Source organism: Bison bison, unplaced genomic scaffold, assembly GCF_000754665.1.
Source record: "Bison bison bison isolate TAMUID 2011002044 unplaced genomic scaffold, Bison_UMD1.0 scf7180017864498, whole genome shotgun sequence".
NCBI lineage: Eukaryota > Metazoa > Chordata > Mammalia > Artiodactyla > Bovidae > Bison > Bison bison.
Window position 1 is genome coordinate 11,764,572 of NW_011495057.1, and position 21,114 is coordinate 11,785,685.

A 21,114-nucleotide genomic window follows, 5' to 3' on the forward strand; every position below is an offset into this window, starting at 1 on the left:
GTTGCCATTTCCTTCTCCAATGCATGAAAGTGAAAAGTGAAAATGAAGTCGTTCAGTTGTGTCTGACTCCTAGCGACCCCAGGGACTGCAGCCCACCAGGCTCCTCCATCCCTGGGATTTTCCAGGCAAGAGTACTGGAGTGGGGTGCCCTTGCCTTCTAGAATCTTTCCCTTAGTTTTCCTAAAATGGAAGTGACTTTAAAATTTGTTTGATCATAAAGACAACACATGCTTATTGAGAAAAATTCTAAGTTTACTTAAACACTTAGTAGTATATAGTAGGTACTCAATAAATACTTGTAGGAATGAAAAAATGATGAAGAAAAGAATGAACTGGTGAAAGGAGTCAAAGTCACTTGCAATCCCACTATCTAGTAACCTGTCATTGTAGGTTCTTATCATCCTTTTTCCTCTCATCTGTTTTAAGGTCCAATAAGGTGGGTGTATTGATGGAGGCGCCAAAAGACAAAAGGGAAAGAATAAAAGTTAACATTTCTGAACCAAAACATGGAAGAGTCAGAGGGTGACATATTGGAAAACAGACAGTCTTATTGATTAGCCCCCAAATCTAATGTGCTACCTAGGATCAGTGTTGCCTCCCAGAATGAGAGCTACCCATGACAGAGATAAGTTACTGAACTCCAGTTATTAGCACAATATGGTATCTTTATGCTCTCTGCCATATCTGTATATTATTTACTTAATATTTTATTTAAAACTGATCACTTTGAAATGCTTAATTCTAGTCTATTCAAGCCGTTCCCAATGGTGGCTGCTCTTTAAAATCACCTGGGAGAGCTTTCATGAAATATTTAGGGTGGGAGCACCTCTCAGAGATTCTAATTTCATGATCCACTGTGGCACCAGCATTGGTGTTTCTTTAAAAATCTTAAGCATTCTGTATGATTCTAATATGCAACCAACCAGTATTGAGAATCATGGTTCTAGCAATTACATTTATGAATCATGGGCTTCATGGGTTGCTTTTCTCTAATACATGTTAAGATATAGTAATACCTAATGATTAAAATAAATTAAAAAATGATTTCTCACGTACCCTCTGAAATGTTTCACATCCTACCAGGGGCAGGCAAACTATAGTTGAGAACATACCATAATAAACAGAAGAAATTAGGACTTTAAAATATGAACTTCTGAAAAACTAGTCACATTCCAATTCAGCTACTTCTTATATGTTTGACCATGAGAAGCTCGATATATTTAACGACTGGAGGTTTGCATGTTACATTTGTAATGAACTATCTTCCCATCCACTTACTTCTTACTCCTGCCCCTGTAGCACACTAGTGAATTCTTCCTCAAATCTTCACTGATACATACTGATCTCAGAATGTCACCATTATTTTTCCTAACAATTAAAATAAATTAAAAAATGGTTTCTTATATGCCATTTGAAATGTTTCACATCCTACCAGAGGCAGGTAAACGATAGTTGAGGACACATTGTAATAAACAGAAGAAACCAGAACCACATTCTCTGACAGGCAGGGTGGGGTAGTTTGCTAATGTTTTTGCCGCATTTCTCCTGATACTAAAGCTGTACACTGGTTCATGATGGCAGAGGCACGTATGACAAAAGTGTCTTAAGGTCTTCATCTGAATCCGTGAATAGTAAGTCTCCCCAGGGCTTAGTTCATAAGGCAGTTGGGTCTATCTTTATACTGTACACAGCATTTCACACTGTACTCCTGGACCTTGGCATCATGAGGGACATCGGCTTTCACCCAACTTCATATTTAATACTCAGCGTTTTCCCCGCTTCACCCCCCTCCGCCCACCCCCAGATTAAAGTTTCCTTTAGTAACTAGGAACAGTTGAATATCTTCTTTGCTTGATTACCTATATAATCCCTATCTCTAATACCGAGTACTTAGTGACTTTCGTCTAAAGAGCGTGAATTGCAATGGGAATGGCATCTCATTAATCCTCCCCCATTCCTGGGTGGAAGTTTCGTGGCAGGTATGACCTCTGAGACTAATCTGTCTGCCTCCAAGTGAGTGGTGGGGATCTCCCTGCTCACTATCACAGATGCCACCAACACGTTGGGAGGGACACCAAAGTTTGTGTAACAGGAGAAAATTCTTCTTCTTGCCCAAGAGAGATGTGGTTCTGTGCAACCTGTTGCCAAGGAGAGATTCAAGCTCTTAGTGACAAAGGCAGATAAAGCATCCTTCTCATGCCAGGGACAGACACGTAAGTAATGCCTATGTCTAAACCTCTAATGGAGCTTCCCAAGTGGCACTAACGGTAAACAATCCACCTGCCCATGTAGGTTAGACATAAGAGATGAGGGTTCGATCCCTGGGTTGGGAAGATCCCCCGGAGGAGGGCACAACAACCCACTCCAGTATTCTTACCTGGAGAATTCTATGGACAGTAGAGCCTGGTGGGCTACAGTCCATGGGGTAGGACATGACTGAAGGGACTTAGCATGCAAACCCCTGCTGCTGCTGCTGCTGCTGCTGCTAAGTCGCTTCAGTCGTGTACGACTCTGTGTGACCCCGTAGACGGCAGCCCACCAGGCTCCCCCGTCCCTGGGATTCTCCAGGCAAGAACACTGGAGTGGGTTGCCATTTCCTTCTCCAATGCATGAAAGTGAAAAGTGAAAGTGAAGTCGCTCAGTTGTGTCCGATTCTTCGAGACCCCAAGGACTATAGCCCACCAGGCTCCTTCACCCATGGGATTTTCCAGGCAAGAGTACTGGAGTGGGGTGCCATTGCCTTCTCCACGCAAACTCCTGATAAAGGCCAATTATTAGACTATGCTGCCTCTTGAAAGCCAATCTCATTATTGAGACTTCTCTCCCTCTTTTCCATCTGGTTGCCATTTTGAAGAGAAAAGAATGACTTCCTTTTCTTCCAAGAGTTCTTTCTTGGAAGAGTTCTTTCAAGAAAAAGTACAGAAAGACCCAAAATCAGAGAATGACATTGAAAATAAAAGTTCAGGATGTTACATATCTCCCACTGAAGTCATTTGTATCTGACTGTCAAAGACCTAACAGTAAAGATGAATATTTTAACAAAATCACGTTTCTCCAAACAGAAGTTCAATCATTTAGGATAAGAGGACAACGGCCTGATTCCACATCAAGGGTCTAGAGACTGATTTTATCCATTCCTCTGACTCCAGGGAGAGACTTCTCGTGGGGAAAGTAGGAGGCCCCTTCTGAGAACGGGAGCCAGCCTCCTGCCAGGCAGGCTGTTTCCGGTTGGAAAGTCACTGCAGGAGTGGCCATGCAGGGAGACGGGGAGAAAAGTTAGTTAGTAACTGAATATATTACGCCAGGCTTCTCTTGGACTATTCACGGCAACAAAGAGGTATCCCTCTTGGAGATAAGAGATTCGCAGCCGACACCTTTCACATGGGCTCAGAATTTATTTTTAGAGGAACAATAATGTTATGAAATCATCCTGGGGTTAAGAGAAATGAAGGTTATCCTTACTTCGGGGTAGATAAGCAGCAAGGGACTGAGGCAGGCCTGGGGGCTGTGTGCTGTGGAGACAATGAGGTGTGGCTTGTGGGAACCAGCTTAGGGACACCCTGCTGCGGTGGGTGAAATAGGAATTTCTTATCCTTCTCTTCTTTTCCTCTCCCTCCCTATAGGGAGCCAGTTCTTTCTGTTCTTTGCTGCTTCACCGCGGCTGGAGGGGCTAAATGCTAAAGAAAACCCTAGCTCAAGGGCCCGGTGGGGTCTAGGAGGTCTTCCAAAGGCGCCAAAGGAAAGCGCATGCGCAGAAGCCTCTGCGATCCCCGGATCAGCCAATCCCCACAATATCCTTCTCAATCATCAGATCTCTGATTGGCAGAAACAAATTATTCTGGGAAAATTCACCACATCTCTGAAGCTGCATTGTGGACTCGATACTGTGTGGCTTTAAATTATTCTGAAAATTCTCTAGAGCAGCAAGTACCCAAATTTTATCACCAGGAAACAAATCCCCATAGAGTCTGGTCATTCCAATAACTTGCCCTATGACTTATATCCTTTTTACTCATGTCAGTGAATCAAATTTCTTTTAATGCAACAAATTTTCCTTAAACTTATCTTCCAGTAAATGACGACCCTATTTTCTTCCATTGTCTATGGAGCAAACAGGAAAACAGAAGCGTCTGTTTAGTCGCCTGATTTTCACATGAATGCACGCTAAGTTGCTTCATTCGTGTCTAACTCTTTGATACCCCATGGACTGTAGCCTGCCAGGCTCCTCTGTCCTTGGAAATTTTTCAGGCAAGAATATTGGAGTGGGTTGCCATGCCTTCCTCCGGGGGATCTTCGCGATCTGGGAATCAAACCCGTGTCTCTTAGGTATCCTGCACTGGCAGGCAGGTTCTTTACCACTAGCGCCAGCTGGGAAGCCAACCACTGGTAGCAAAACAGCCTGGGGTGTTGCTGAAAATGCAGATTCCTCAGTCCACGCTCCAGATCAATTTAGAATCTCTGGAGTAGGACTGGGGAAGACTTGTGTTAGAACAAAGTTCTGTGGTTGGTTCTTCAAAGAACTATTGATTTAGACATGATTTTTTGGGGTGGAGGAAAGCAGGCCTACATTTTCTTTCTCTTCTAGGTTTGTATTATTGAAAGAGAGATATATATACACATACATACATACATATATAGATATATATATATATATTGCTGACTTGGATAATTGCTCAGCTGCCTAGATAATTTTGCCAGTACAGATCTAGTTGAAAAGTAACATTTCAATTAGTTTCTTGAACCTGTTTTATAAGTCCTTCTGTCCTATTCTTGGCCCCTGTTATGGACTGAATGGTGTTGTCTGCAAGTTTATATGTTGAAGCCCTAACTCTCAGCATGATCATGTTTGGTGATGAGGCTTTTAGGAGATAGCTACAGGTAAATAAGGTCATAAGGGTAGGGCCCTTGTCTAATAGAACTGGTGTCTTATGAGAGAGATTCCCAGGTGGTACAGTTGGTAAAGTCTCTGCCTGCCAATGCAGGAGACACAAGAGATGCAGGTTTGATCCCTGAGTTGGGAAGATCCCCTGGAAGAAGAAATGGCAACCTGCTCCAGTATACTTGCCTGGAAAGTTCCATGGACAGAGGAGCCTGGCGGGTTACGGTCCAGGGGAAGAAGAGGAAGAGACCCCAGAGCTTCCCCTCCCCCACTCCTCCTCCCACCCCCCAGCTCTACACACACAGGAAAGACGACGTGAGCAGACACTGAGAAAGCAACTGTCTGCACACCAGGAAGAGGGCCTTCACCTGCATCAGGCCCTGCCGGACCTTAATCTTGGACTTCCAGCCTCTAGAACTGTGAGAAAACAAATTTCAGTTGTTTAAGCTCCCTGGTCCCTGTTATTCTGCTATGACAGCTCAAGCGGACTAATGCAGTCCTCATTAACACAACTGCTTGGAGGAAGGATCTTCCAATTTCACCACACAAGAGCTACACTTTGTAGCAGCCTACCACCCGCACACCGTGTGGGGAATTTGGAATATGGGATAACACTCCTCATCTCCTCCTCTGCTTGGTGCTCGACTACTTATGTGCATGTGTGCTAAAACACTTCAGTCACATTGGATCATATGGACCGTAGCCTGCCAGGCTCCTCTGTCCATGGGATTTTCCAGGCAAGAATACTGGAGTTGGTTGCCACGCCGTCCTCCAGGGGATCCTCCCAACCCGTGTCTCTTTATTCTTCTGCATTGTCAGGTGGGTTCTTTACCAGTAGAGCCACCTGGGAAGCCCATGCGGTAAATATTAATAGTTAACCATGTTCCACGGAGAAGGCAATGACACCCCACTCCAGTACTCTTGCCTGGAAAATCCTATGGATGGAGGAGCCTGGTAGGCTGCAGTCCATGGGATACCTAAGAGTCGGATACGACTAAGCGGCTTCACTTTCACTTTTCACTTTCATGCATTGGAGAAGGAAATGGCAACCCACTCCAGTGTTCTTGCCTGGAGAATCCCAGGGACGGGGAAGCCTGGTGGGCTTCCGTCTATGGGGTCGCACAGAGTCGGACACGACTGAAGTGACTTAGCAGAACCATGTTCCAATGAAGAAGAGCAGCTAGGAGGGATAATAACAGACACAGAGAGTGGGGAGCCATGATTCCCATCAGCGTTTGTGGCACTCTAATTAATGTATATAAAGCCATAGACAAATTTCTTTGTGCTTTCAGAAATTTTAAATGTTTCTCATGCTCTCAGATTCGAAAGTTTCCTTGCTGTAAAAAAACAAAAAAAAATGGGAAGGATTCTCCAGAAAAATCTTTCTCAGGTGAGATCATGCTTTCTAGGTCAAAAAGACTATTGTGTCTGGAACCTGGGCTCTCAGTTTGATGAAGCTGCTGTGAAGCTTGAGGGGCTCTTTCCTATACAGGGGGTGCCCCTTTCTTGGAATGGGTTTTTACTTGCTGCTGGTTTTGTTGGCTGCTTCCTAACTCTGGAGCAATCACAAATCTTCAGTTTATTTGAGTGCAACAAAGTGCTGTTTATTTCAGTTTTCCTTTGTCTGCTTTCTCTTCTAAAATTTTGAGTATAAGAATGTCTGGGTGACAGCTGAAATTTGCCAGGTTTCTCGGGGTTCTGAAGGGCTTCCCTAGGGCTCAGTCAGTAGAGAATCTGCCTGAATGCAGAAGACCTGGGTTCAATCCCTAGGTTGGAAAGATCCCCTGCAGAAGGAAATGGCAACCCACTCCAGTATTCTTACTTCAGAAATTCCATGGACAAAGGAGCCTGATGGGCAATAGTCCATGGGGTCTCAAGAGTTGGACATGCATGACCTAGCAACTAAAGCACCGCCACCACTCAGGGTTCTGAAGTGACTACTTTGAATTAGGTAACTACTCTATACTTCTGCCGAGGAAAGGACGTGTCTGCCTTCTTGATACACAAAGTGACTAATTTAGGTGATGCTCTGCTTTCCTGAGATCTGTTGGTAATGCTACTAAAAACTATAAAGTTGTAAGTTTGATAACACTTTGTCCCCTTTGAATAACCAGATAAGATATCTATGTTAAAATTTCTACTGCTTTGCACTCAGATCTATGATGGTGGTCTGGAGTCTCTTTGTTGTGTAGTAGTCATGTAAATCTTTTAACAGAAAGCAAGAAGTTGATTGTTTGAAGCGATTGATAATCAAAATAGAAACTGTTCCATCCAGAAGCATAAACATGAAGCTTAGGAAACAATTTGCTGAACATTCTGCCATATCCATACACTCAAAGCAAGAGTTAGTGAAGTAACCTATGGGAATTGCCTGGTCGTCCAGTGCTTAGGGGTCTACTCTTCCATTGCTGTGGGCCTGGGTTTGATCCCTGATCAAGGAACTAAGATCCCATATGCCTCCAGGCATGGCCAAAAATTAAATGAATGATTTTTTTAAAATAAAGACTGAAGTAACCTAACCTACTAAGAGTAGCAAAAGTAATTTCTTGTCAAGAGCAGTAGATATTTTTTGTCCCTAAAGAGAACTGCAAGGACACTGTAGCAAAGGAAGATAAAACAGAACAAGTTATTCTCCTGATAAACTTAGCTTTTCCAAGTCAGAAACTGCCTTGGTGATATGAGGAAGGAAGCCTGAAGGTGCATGTCAGCCATGACTGAAGATTCTGGACTCGCTGTTTCCTGCTGATCCCCACAAGGAGCACTTCTGACTCCCCTTTCAAATGAAAGCATCTGTTTTTCAAAGGTTTTTTTTTTTTTTTTTTAATTTCTCCTTCTTCTGCAGCAGTTCTAATGAATTATCACTGTCTTGGCAGTCGAATTTTACCTCATTTCCTTAAAATACTTATTGTATAAACACAGTTTGAATAAAAATTCTGATCTGCCTTTTAGATAATGGAAATTAATACTTGAGTAATAAACGTTTTTTCTTTGAATAAAAGATTTGCTACACCAAGGAATCTTCCTACACTTGAGGAATATAATGCCTGAAACAACACAAAGCCAAAATAATCCCATGAAGAAGAAAACAAACAGCATCAAAGTCAATCACAGACACTGTCTTCTGCCACACTAAACACCCAGAATTTTACACACTAGACATATGTGCTACATAAAAGTACTCGTAGAATTTTCCACTGTACATCTGCATGCATTTGTTTTAATTTTTGTCAAATAGGACACCCAATTTCTGCAGAAGGTGGCCCCAGCTTGACCAAGGAACCATAAGAAGCCCTCCTAAAAAGGTCAAAAAGACTTCATCTACTCAGTAAGAAAAAGAAAATAGCGCAACTTAGAAAGTGGCCAAAGGAGTTGATAAACCTTTTTTTCCAAAAAATATACAAGTGGCCTATAAGCACATGAAAAGATGCTCAACATCATTAGCCATTGCTGCTGCTGCTGCTGCTAAGTCCCTTCAGTCGTGTCCGACTCTGTGTGACCCCAGAGACGGCAGCCCACCAGGCTCCCCCGTCCCTGGGATTCTCCAGGCAAGAACACTGGAGTGGGTTGCCATTTCCTTCTCCAATGCATGAAAGTGAAAAATGAAACTGAAGTCGCTCAGTCGTGTCCGACTCCTAGCGACCCCATGGACTGCAACCTACCAGGCCCCTCCGTCCATGGGATTTTCCAGGCAAGAGTACTGGAGTGGGGTGCCATTGACTTCTCCGAATTAGCCATTAAGGAAACGCAAATCACAGTGAGATAGCACTTCACATCAATCAGGACGGCTATAGTCAAAAAGACGGGTGTTAAGTGTGGGTGGGGATGTGGAGAAATTGGAACTGTAATGAAAAATGGTACGCGCACGCTGCTTTGGAAAACAATCTGATGGTTCCTCTTGTTCAGTGTTAACTGTGATACAATATGACCCTGCAATTCTACTCCTAGGTATATATATCTAAAAGAAATGAGAAACATATGTTCACAAAGAAACTTACACATAAATGCTCACAGCAGCATTATTCACAGTAGCAAAAAATGGAAACAAATCAAATGTCCATCCACTAATGGATCAAGTGTGGTTTATCTATACAATGGAATACTATTTAACCATAAAAAGGAACGAAGTATTGTTACATGCTGCATAGATAGACCTTGAAGACAGGCTACATGAGAGAAGCCAGCACCAAACACCACATGTTGCATGATTCCATTTGTTTGAGATGTTCAGAATAAGAAAATCTATGGATTTATGGAGACAGAAAGTAGATAAGTGGTTGCCTAGGGCTGCAAAAGGCAGGGCCAAGTCGGGGCTGATTGCTAATAGGTCTTTAGGGCTTCCTTTGGTGGCTCAGCTGCTAAAGAATCTGCCTGCAATGTGGGAGACCTGAGTTCAATCCCTGGCTTGGGAAGATCCCCTGAAGAAGGAAAAGGCTACCTACTCCAGTATTCTGGCCTGGAGAATTCCATGGACTGTATAGTCCATGGGGTTGCAAAGAGTCAGACAGGACTGATCGACTTTCATGGGGTCTTTTAGGGAAGGAGTGATTAAAAAATGTTCTAGGTGAAAGGCTTGTCTTTGTTTTTTTTTTTTAATTTTATTTTTAAACTTTACATAATTGTATTAGTTTAGTACCCCTGAACTTGGTGATGGACAGGGAGGCCTGGCGTGCTGCGATTCATGGGGTCACAAAGAGTTGGACACGACTGAGCTGTGTCAGTTCATGAACTGAACTGAACCCCTGAACTTGCAGTTAGTCTCAGAAGTGAAGGTGGTCTTGGGGAATCCAGGACACACAAAAATAAATAAATAAATAATAAAATTAATTGTGGTGATGGCTGCCAACACCACAAATATACTAAAAATCATTGAATTGTACACTTTTTAAAATGGGTGAATTGTGCTGGATGTAAATTACATCTCAGAAAAGCTGTTCAACCTGAATCCACAAAGGCTTTTCTAACTTTTTTCAGTTGCTGACATGGATATATCAAAAGGATGGACCAGACTCAGGACGGGCCTCAGCTCTGCAGTCTACTCAGAGGTGGATAAAACAAACACTGTCAAGCTGAACCTCATCACTGTGAGAGCAGCACTTGGAACTCAGGCTGTGAGAATCCGGTTCTAGAACAAACATCCTGTATGGAGTTAGGAGTCCTAACAAGTGAACAGAAGGGCAAATTGATATAAACAGAATTATGTCTATAAAAATAAAAGCTATCAACAATTATGCATTTACTGTCAGGCACTATGTCAAGTTCAGTACATGTTTTCACCCAACATTCAGGATTGCCCTGAGGAGATGGGTATCTTTACTGACATTTCAGAGATAAGCAATCTGAAAACAAGTTAAGTAAACTGCCCAAGGAGAGCCAGCTTATATGTGGTCAAGGTGGGATTTAACCTGAATCTGTCTGACTTTTAGGTCTTAATTACTATGCAATAGAACTGTTTAAGATATTTGCACTATAGCATAACATTTTTATCTGTATCTCCTATTATGTCATATTCTCTTTCTTTCCATACACATATCTCCTAGCTTTACTCTGTAGTCCGTGTCTACGGATGTCATTTTGGCGTGAACCCTTGTGAAAACCTTAAGACAGGGAGTTTATAGGAATTGCCACTGACAGTAGCGATACTGTTGTCATAGTAACCAATCCACCAAACTGGTCCCTGCAAGGAGCCGCACACTTCTGCCTCTATAAGGCACCAATACTGGCTGAACTCCCTCACAGTATCAAGGACCCTCTGTTCATGCATATGGGGTAGAAAGTGCTGAGGTTCTGGTGTGCATCTTAAAGCATGAAAGTTCTTTCTTCTAAGTTTCGCTCTCTGACTCAAACATTTTCCATTTCCTCTTCTAATCCTTTCCATTTACTCAGGATGTCCCAGGGACGCTGGTTCTGAGGGGTGTGAAAAATCAGGGCTAGTCAGTATCCACAGCTTTGTTCTAAGCAGGAGTTACAAATATGACTACTTTCTGTTTGGTGAAAAAGGCACACTCCCAACCCAGTAATTCTTCACTCAGTGCTGACTCTGAATCTTTGTCCCTGCCCCAAACCTACACACAAGACCTTTAGCTGATTAAAAAATAAAAAACAACAAAACCTCTCAGGAGCCACTGTACAGAAAATTTCAAGTTGACAGCCGACGGTGCACACTATGTCAGGGGGCTACGCACACAAGACATCCACATGCATCCAACCATCTGCATTTTTCAACAATGCCCCTACATTTTCAATAACTCTTTTCTTCTCTAACCTGGGTCTTTCTCTCTTCCTTCTCATCTCCATTTCACTGGCCTCGCCTGTCTTCAGAGGCACCTGAAGGCACATAAGGCAGGGAAGTGAAACCGACTGTAATTCTTCAGTTCACTTCCCTGCAGCCTCCAGTGAGCCAGTCTCCATACGGTGGCCCAGCTGAGCTCCGAGGAAGCCCGGGTCCCTGCGCAGGTGCAACCCACCAGCCCGCTGGCAGGCGCCCTGGGAAAAGAGAGCCAGTCAGGGACACCAGAGGCCTTGCTAGCCGCAGAAAACCAAGCTTTACATCGAATATATAAGATTAAAAAGAAGAGGGCCTCTCCTCTGTGAAAGAAAGAATAGGCGACTCTTGTAGTATCTAAAAAGGCCATCATTTTCCCTTTGAGGAATTAAACATAAATTGCTGGGAGCAATCAGAAATTCTGATTTCCCCATTTTCTTCTGATGCCCTTGTGATCACCTTCGGATCCCTCCAACTTCACTCTTAAGTCCTTACAAGTCTATTTCTGTGCTATCAGTGAAATCACAAATCTGTTCAAGAGTGTTCTTGATGGGCAAAAATGTATTCAGGTAAATCTGCTTAGTGTATCTTTTAAAATTAAAAATCAATTACAAATAGCACTTTCTGTTCGTAAGCGTGTTGTTTCTTTTTTCCATGTTCTCAGCTGATCCTTACCAAAACCCTGGGAAGCTGAACTATATAATTCTTAACCCATTTTACTCAGCTAAAGTGGAGCCAAGATACACACTTAGGTTTATGAATTCAAAGGTGGCAGTGTTTCCAGTATAGTGCTGTTCATTTAGTCAGTTCAAACAGAAAAGCCTGCTGATTTTTTCATATGGGATTCATCCATGTAGTGGTTAATTCTTAGCAGGGCTGACAACTTCCTCTATGATTTCGACAACACTTCTTCCATAGTCTCTAGCCACTCATTTGTTTTTCCAGCTCCTGGAAGGTACCAAAAACTCTTTGCTGCCTAGTATTCTCTCAGCTTGTAACTCCCCGCTTCCAGATCCTGCCTTCCTCCAGACCCATTACCCTGGCCATCTCAATTCTCAAAGCTCATCTTTCTTTCTCTTTTTTGGAATGTAATTTCTTTACAATATTGTATTGTTTCAACTGTACAATGAAGCGCATCAGCTACATGTATACACATATCCCCTCCTTTCTGATCTCCCATCCCACTCATCTAGGTCATCACAGAGCACCGAGCTGAGCTCCCTGTATTATACAGCAGCTTCCACTAGCTATCTATTTTGTACATGCGGTGGTAGTGGTATAGTTGCTCAGTCGTGTCCAACTCTTGTGAACTCGTGGACAGTAGCCCACCAGGCTCCTCTGTCCATGGGATTTCGCAGGCAAGAATACTAGAGTGGGTTGCCATTTCCTTCTCCATTTTACACATGGTAGAGTATATATGTTAATGCTACTCTTCCAATTTGTCCTAGCCTCCCCTTCCCTCCCTGCGTCCACATACCCATTCTTTACATCTGCATCTCTATTCCTACTCTGGAAATAGGTTCATCTTAAACTTCTTCTGTAGAGGAAGAATTCTTTGGCCATTGTGACAAGTTACAGCACCTTGTTATACCAGCTCTCAGAACATAGCACTTTTCTAATCTATAGCATGTATTATCAGTGTGATTAACTTGTATCATTATTCACTCTTTTTTCTTATATGCAAACTACATGAAGTCATGACTGCGTCCACGTTCTTTACCCTATATCTCAGAACATAGCAGACTTTGGTGTGTTATACCTGTTTGACACATGTTTGGGGGCTATTCCACAACAGAGGTTCTTGTTAGCAGTCAATTCGATGCATCACCCTGAATTCCCACCGTGCGCATGGCACGGTCATTGGCCTAGTTTAGAAAAGCTATCCAAGGTCATGGAAGTCCCCCCGTTTCTCAGGTCTGCTAATTATACTGGGAATTAAGATTCATGATGGAGAAGGAAATGGCAACCCACTCCAGTGTTCTTGCCTGGAAAATCCCAGGGATGGGGGAGCCTGGTGGGCTGCCGTCTATGGGGTCGCATAGAGTCGGACATGACTGAAGCGACTTAGCAGCAGCAGCAAGATTCATGAAGAACACACTCAGATTTTCTTCTCCTCCTGTTGGCATAACCTTGAAACTCACACTTCTGAAAGTACTACATTATCTAGCAAAGAACAAAGAGTTATTTATAAACATTTTAGCTAGATTACAAATATATAATTATTGAACTGGATCAAGTTATAGGAGTGAAGGTTCCATGACTGACCATTTTCTTCTTGCTGAATTTTTTTTCTTTTGAGGAATGAGGTTATTTTCCCTTTTAGTGGAACACTGTAATTCTGTAAATTATATGTTCATTATGTAGTGACTTAAATGCTTCTTAATTTGTGCTTATGAGTCCAACAAATATTGAATGTGTCCACTCTCCAAACTTTAGAATTTTCTTGCTTATCCTCCCTTACTATTAGTTCTCTTTTTGTTTTTTTTTTAAGATGGTTTATTTCTTAATACTTTCTTTGATTTACTGTATTTCCATGTACTTTTGTTACTGCTATTTTTTTTTCTTTTACTTTCCTATGATTTATTTTTTCTTTTACTTTCCTATGATTTATTTTCTTTCTATCACAAATATTTGCTATTTCCATTCCCCAACTACTGTAGGTTTTCTCTAGTACCTTTCTGCTTTACTTCTAATGTTGCAAATAGTTCTAACATGATTGTCATTCACATTTGTGAATAAATAAGCCCTTCTGATATTTACAGCAAAATAGACATATTTACTATATGCTACAACTGAAAGTCCTTCCCCTGGTTAACTTACTCTCCTGTCCATATCAAAATAGTGGTTATTTGGTATTTCATTAAAGAGAAATCATCATTAGTAATCCATGCATCATGAGTTATCTTGGATGTTAATGGAAAGGACACAGCACTGAATATATTTTCTGGAATTCTAAATGAATGAAAGAAGGCACAAACACTATGGTGTAGCAATTCTTAAGATGATTTTTTTTTAATTGTCAAGGATTTTTTTGTTTTAATTATTTTTTCTGTTGAAGGATAATTGATTTGCTTGAAACAAAATATAAACAGAATAAAATCTCAATTAGCATAATCTTATTTTTTGTAAATGAAACATACAGGTATTTTTATAATTCGGGCTTCTACCTGTTGTATTTATCAACTGTAAATATTATCAACATGCGCTTTCTATTGTTTTCACAGAAACAAAGCTGATAGTTCTCCAGGACTCCAGTGCACACAGAGGAGGAAAATCTCTTGGTTCCAATTCAAGCTTCAAGGCTTTGTTTCGGTTTGTTTTATTTTCACAATTAGTTTTCATAGTTAAACTGTAAAGTTCTTTGTTTTTTTTTAAAAGATTTTTTTGGATGTGGACCATTTTAAAGTCTTTGTTCAATTTGTTACAATACTGCTTCTGCTTTTTTTATGGTTTGGTTCCTTGGCCATGAGGCATGTGGGATCTTAGTGCCCTGACCAGGGATCGAACCTGCATCCCCTGCCTTGGAAGGTGAACTTTTAACTATCAGACCCCTAGGGAAATCACTTTTATCAATTTATGTAAAATATATCAGCTCACCTTACTTTTAGAGTCAATAATCATAGCACTAAATCTCAGCAAACTCATTATTTAGCCCCTTAGTCTCAGAACTAGTTAACTGAGTATGTAGACCAGTAGGAAAGAATTTGAGCTTTCTACTCTCTTCCTCTCACTTGGTGGTTTGAAGATGAGTTAGAAAATTGCAAATTTTAATCACTACTGTGCTGTGGTAAAACAAAGATGTGGAGGTGTTGATTGGAGTTTCCTTTTCCTAGAAGTCATATGTACAATATTCACTCATATTCATTACAATATTCACTCAAGAGGCTGTACTTCAAAGGATGACAATTACTTCAACTCACCATTATTCAGATAATTGGACAACTTATTTTCTCTGAGCCTCAATTGTCTAACATTTAAAAGACTGAAAGGACTAGAAAGAATGTAAGTAATATATTAAGCACACTCATGCTCAACTAGTCAGTGCTCAACTAGCGATAGGTATCATTATTATTGATAAACAGCAGCTGTGTGCAGGTGTGTGTGTGTGAGCATCTTTAAAATCATCTCCACTTTTATCTTCTGTTGGCTTTGTCAATTCATATGAAACTGAAACAAATCCTAAGTGTCTACCCACAATTATGTTTAAGACCAATACCAATTCATATTGAACTCGTATTTTGGGGTCAAGGTTGATCTAGCTGGGAGATAAACACATAAGCCAAACCCACACCAGCACACATGCTCTGCTAGGGGTTACCCACCTTGGAGAAGGCAAAGAAGTTCTATAGACATACTCAATCCAGCTGATTCACTTAGAAATCAGAAGTCCTGACAACAGTGCCCTTTGATCACAGCAGCTGGAGATACAGGTTGGCATTTAGAAAAGTAATTGTTCACGTGTTCATTTATATGTCTAGGTTAGTTCATTCAATATGTGCATGTTAATCTCAGAAAGCAGTGCATTAAATGTACCTGGCTCCTCTAATTTCCTACCAGAAATCATTAAAATACCATATCAATGATATTAAAGCCTATCCTGAATAATGACCAGTCTATGTTAGCTGGGTCTATATCCAGTATGTTTGTGAAAATGAGCAGCTCATTCACTGTTTTAATTAATCACCATTTACCTTCCTGGGATCACTGTTTAAATTTTTAAGTCTTACTATGGAAAGCTGAAATTTTAACTTGGCAGGGTAGAATTATTTAGATGTGAACTCTTTCCAAACAGAAGCAAGAAGACCAGTGGGATTCTCTCTACTAGAATAAGGATAAAGTGTTGTGTCCATTTTGTTCACTGATGTAGTCCAAGTGCCTAAAATGGGTTTTGGAATACTATGACTCACAGAGCAAACCCAGCTTGCCTCTTGTTTTTATATAGTCCCCCCTGCCACCCCTAGAATGGTTGTTACATTTTCAAAGGGTTGAAAAGAATCAAAAGAAGAGGAATATTTCATAACATGCGAAAATCACATGAAATGTTGATGCTCACAAATGTTTTATTGTAACACAGCCATGCTCATTCATTTATATATTATTTTTATGTTACCATGGCTGTTTCTGTGCTACCAAGGAAGAGTGACGTAGTTGCAACAGAGTTAATATGACCCTGAAGCCAAGTATAATTACTATTTGATCTTTAACAGAAAAAAAAAAAAAAAGCTGACCTCTAGTCCAGAGTAATACCCCTCCTTAACTTCTTTTAAAATCAGATACATTAAAATTTAAGTTTACTATATAGCACAGGGAACTCTGCTCAATATTCTGGAACAACCTAATTGAAAAAAGAACTCGAAAAAGAAGAGATAACGTGTATACGTATAACTGAATCGCTTTGTCATACATCTGAAACTAACACAACATTGTCAATCAACTGTACTCCAATGTAAAATAAAAAGTTAAAAAATAAAATAAAATTTAACTCTCACAAATGTCTTTCCAAAAGAGAAGTCTTAACTTTACATTTAACTCTAAGGCTAATCAGCAGATTATATGATAGGATAGAGAGGCTCACAGTAATAAGTAGAAACATTATCGATGAGAATACAGGCTCAAGAGCCAAGGTGCTTGGCTCAGACTTTGGCTCTACCACTTACTAGCTGTGCCACTGTGGGCAAAATGCTTAACTGCTCTGTGCACCAGTTTTTCCATCTATAAAATGAGGCAAATGATGGTATCCATCCCTTAGGGCTATTATGAGCATGAAATAAGTTTGTGTTTGTAAAATGCTTAGAACATTATCTGGTATGAAGTAACTACTGTAACATATTTTTCACTGAATTTTTAAGGTAGAAAGTTGAGATAACTTAGAAATTAGCTAAGGTAATGAGCGAGCCCAATGTGTCTAAAATGGGGAAAAAGACAAAGGTGAGTTGAAATTTGAACATGTCCATTGTGGTCAGTAAGTACTCTGAGCCAGTGCAATGCAGTAAGATCTACTCTAACTGCCTTTTGATTGTAGGATATAACTATTTGTCTCCCACACCTGTGACATAATTCTGTAATCAATGGTCCTGTTTGAGATAATAAACAAATTGTATTCTGAATGGCTGAGTGACTTCTGATATGAAACTCTAACTACCTAGCAAGTTCTTATCTGAGGGTACCAAATTGATATAAAGGGAAGCAATGATTTAAAGGATTCATGGATACAAGATTAGTTTGCTTTGTTGAGGTTTTATTCAGGTCTTAGGAAGGGAACCAGTGGAAAATATTATCCTACATTTAAAGAAACACTTTCTAAGCATCAAAACCAGGAGGCAAAACTATGCCTTAAGGAATTCTAATGGCTTTTTAATCATTGCAAGTCATTTTAGCAAATAGATAATTAGTACTCCTGATGTTTAAATAGATTTTTATATCAATTTATGTGAAATCTTTAAAAAGACTGAAGAAAGTGAATTCTTTATAAAGTAACCTTTTATCTTCTATAAAATATAATCTCTTGAAAACTGTACTTCAATACAGGACTGTATATGGGACTGCAATAGCTTGTAATTAAATATTAAAAAATATAATTATTTTTACAAATGCTTTTCTGTCACAGGTGTTTTCCTGGAGGAGGTTCAGTGAATTTTTGCTATGTGCAATAGGAATCAAGATTAAAGAACATATTGGGAAAACGTAATACTGAGGCTTTCTTAATTAATAATTTCCATTCCTTCAACTTTCAGTAAATGTTTATATAACTGTTACATTGTGGGAGGTGCAATGAAAATGTAAGAGATCCAGTCCAATTTGATTTACTTGGGCCAATAACTAAATTATGCATAACAACTTAAAAAATACAAATAAAAAACTTTTGGGGATTTCTTGCACTGAACTTGCACTCTAAGTTTTTGATATTTACTTTTTAATGCACTAAATGTTGCAAGTCATGCCACTTTATTAAATCTTTGTGCTTTAGAAGCCTTTAATAATAGCTATTCTAGAAACTTTTCCAAAAATTTCTGTGTCCCATTTCTTGCAATAAAGCGAAATAAAAATAACTAAGGAATAAGATTTCAAAATATTTTAATTTTTGTCCAATCATGTCCTGTGATCTTAGTTATGTGTATATTTGAATATAAGATAGTAAGTCTTATTTTTTAATATCCTCAGTGCTCAGTTCGCTAAAATAAAATAGAATCTGAGTATAAATGGTATAATAAGAAAAACTAACATCTAAGACAAAATTAAATTAATTTGCATATTTATAAAGTCTTTATGCTTGGCTTACTTTATTTTTTAGACTTAAAAAATTCCAAATTACTCAATAATTAAAAAATTTTAAAACATATATAATTATTATATTAATATTCCTACATTCTATAGAAAACATGTACTCTTAAACAAGTAAATTCCTTTGAAGTTATTCTATTTGCTTGAATTTTGAACTTATTCCAATAGATTGGCCAGTTTTAATTTTTCAACTCCTTCTCTGAATTTGAGGAGCTCTTTCATACTTAAGACTTTAAAAACTAAAGGTGGATAAAAAGTAGTAAATACAATGCCCTTCCATCCAATTGCCTTCAATAAAACTGATGCAATTTCAAAAATAATTGTTTAACACATTTATCCCTCTGTTAAACTACATGTAAAGCTGAGAGAACATTTTTATATTATGCTGACACTGTAATAAATGGGCTGATATCATACTATTGGTTGCAACTTACAGCATTTTTGTCTACATTAAAGCTAAGGTCTTGGTGATTATTCCCGAATTCTTTCTGTGAATTAAAATTAGAATAATGTAATTAGTCCCCCAAATTAAAATGCTACAGTTCCTAATAATGGAACAAAGTCCAAAATTATATTACTTTGAGATCAACAATAGGTTCACATGAACTGTTTTCCAGATCTGCTTTTTAAGGAAAATACAGTCTCCTTCCTATTGCGGAAGTATCAGATTCTTGCAGCATCCATGACACTTGTAAGCATTCAGTGGTCAGACGGCACTACATATCCTTCAAATGATATGGCCCAGTGAAGCTGGACTGTGTGGTCACGGAGCCAGGCAGCCTGGTATCTCAGCCATCCACCACGACAGAGCCAGAAGGCCCAGCTGGCGTGCTGAATCCAGACTAAGGTGAGAAATGGATTTTTCATTTTGAAAGTCAACTCTTCTAACACTGAAACCTAGGACGTATTTATCAGGTAAAAGTGCATGGAGGACTTTAGGCTTATTTATTGGATCAAATGTATAATTCTCATTTTTTCCTCCAGTTACGCTTAGGACAAGTTAAATCTTATTTTCCTTCTGGGTTTCTGAATTTACACTAGATAGTACATTTTAAAACATATGAATACATGTGTGTTCAGGACTATAACTTAATATGTAAGATATATGCTAAATTAAGTATACCTGTAAGTGGTTCAAAAGTCATAAAAGTTAAAATAACAGAATATTGATCACCAATGTTCCTTGGTGTGATGACATTTGCCCATCACATTAAATTTACCAACTTGATCTTTAGACAAATGGGAACTCTTACAAAATAAAAATACATTTCAAGTCCTAGTTGTCATTTGGACTTCTGTATTCACTATTCAAGCACAAGAGTTTGGATTCTTGCTTGTGTTATTGTCTTTCTTGTGTTATTTTCTGACACTACAAGTTATTAATTCATTTCTTACCAACATTAGAAAAAGCAACTTACAAGATTTCTAAGTTCAAGATTTCCCATGCCTCCCGTGGGCCTCACATAAGAATATCTTCCAGTTTCCTAAACTTCAGTTACCCAGGTCTGGTAGAAACATCATGATGGAAAAAATAAACCTTTAATTCCATAAGGGTGCAGAAAGTGGACCCCATCTTCCAGACATCCTTCTGAGTGGGAAAAGGCCATGATGGATTCTTAAACCATGTACTTTCTAACACAGCACTTAGTGGATAAGACTGGGATACTTGGCATCTGGACTCATGATGTTTTATCCTCAGAAACTGAGAAGAAGACACTGCTTCTTTTCTAAAAAGAAAAAGCAACCCTCTGCGAGGGCTCATTAAAAAGGGTTTTAAAATTGGAGCAAATAAAACAGGATTGTCAATTCTTACAGTCTTTTTTTTTTTTTTAAATCTCAGCAGCATTTTAAAAAGGCATTGTTTTTCTCTCTCCCCTTGGACAGGAAATCCCACTTTCAATACACACGTGGGACACATTCCAAATAGCAACAACAACAATTCTCCAACTCCTTTGTGACTTTAGAGCAGGCGCACAGACCTAACTGCAGCTAGATTAACTACTCCTCTTCTCAGTTTTCAACTGTGCTCCCCTTTGACATGGGAACTACTAGGCAGGATTCACTCTGCCTCCTGGAAATCTCTTGCTCGGCTCTCCTTTAAAAGTGAAAAGGATAAGGTCTTCTTTTTTACAAGACAGAAAAGTTTGTGTGGGTGATGCCAGAATTTCCAACAGCGACCCTAAAAGACAAAGCCTTTTAGAACTCTAACCTCCAACGGGAGCAAACCTCAAACAAACAAACAAACAAAAAAATAACTTGAGTTGTTGGAATGAATGAAAAGCTTGTCTTCTGGAGTTGTCCCCTGGCACTTCTGCTCGCCCGAAGCAGGAAAGGGGTGGAGTGGGCGGGGGTACTTCTCATCACAGGAACCTTTCCTTAAGCCAAGCCTATTTTGAGAGGTAGAGGAGGACTGAGTAGGAAGACTTCTCAAGCTGTACTTCCAATGGCCCGGACATTTGGTCCCACCTGCCTGTCAATTTCAGCTCAGGAGCCCATTTTCCTCTCTGCAGATACTGAGAACGTGGACTTTCTGGCAGTCGGGGATGCACGGAGGCCAGTTTCCCGTTGACCTTTCAGGGACTCTGAAATCAACTTTCCCCCTCACAGTCTGAATTGTTTGTTTTCGGTTGTTTTCAGCCTGCAGGAACCTCCTGTTTAGCACACCCCTCTCCCCTCTCCTCTGCCCTCTCCC

General features: G+C 39.9%; 1 protein-coding gene across 1 annotated transcript in view; it reads right to left on the reverse strand.

Annotated features, from left to right (window-relative positions):
- KLHL14 (kelch-like family member 14) overlaps positions 1-21,114 on the reverse strand; it is a 111,405-nt gene that overhangs the window by 88,463 nt on the left and 1,828 nt on the right. The gene's annotated exons all lie outside the window — the stretch shown is intronic.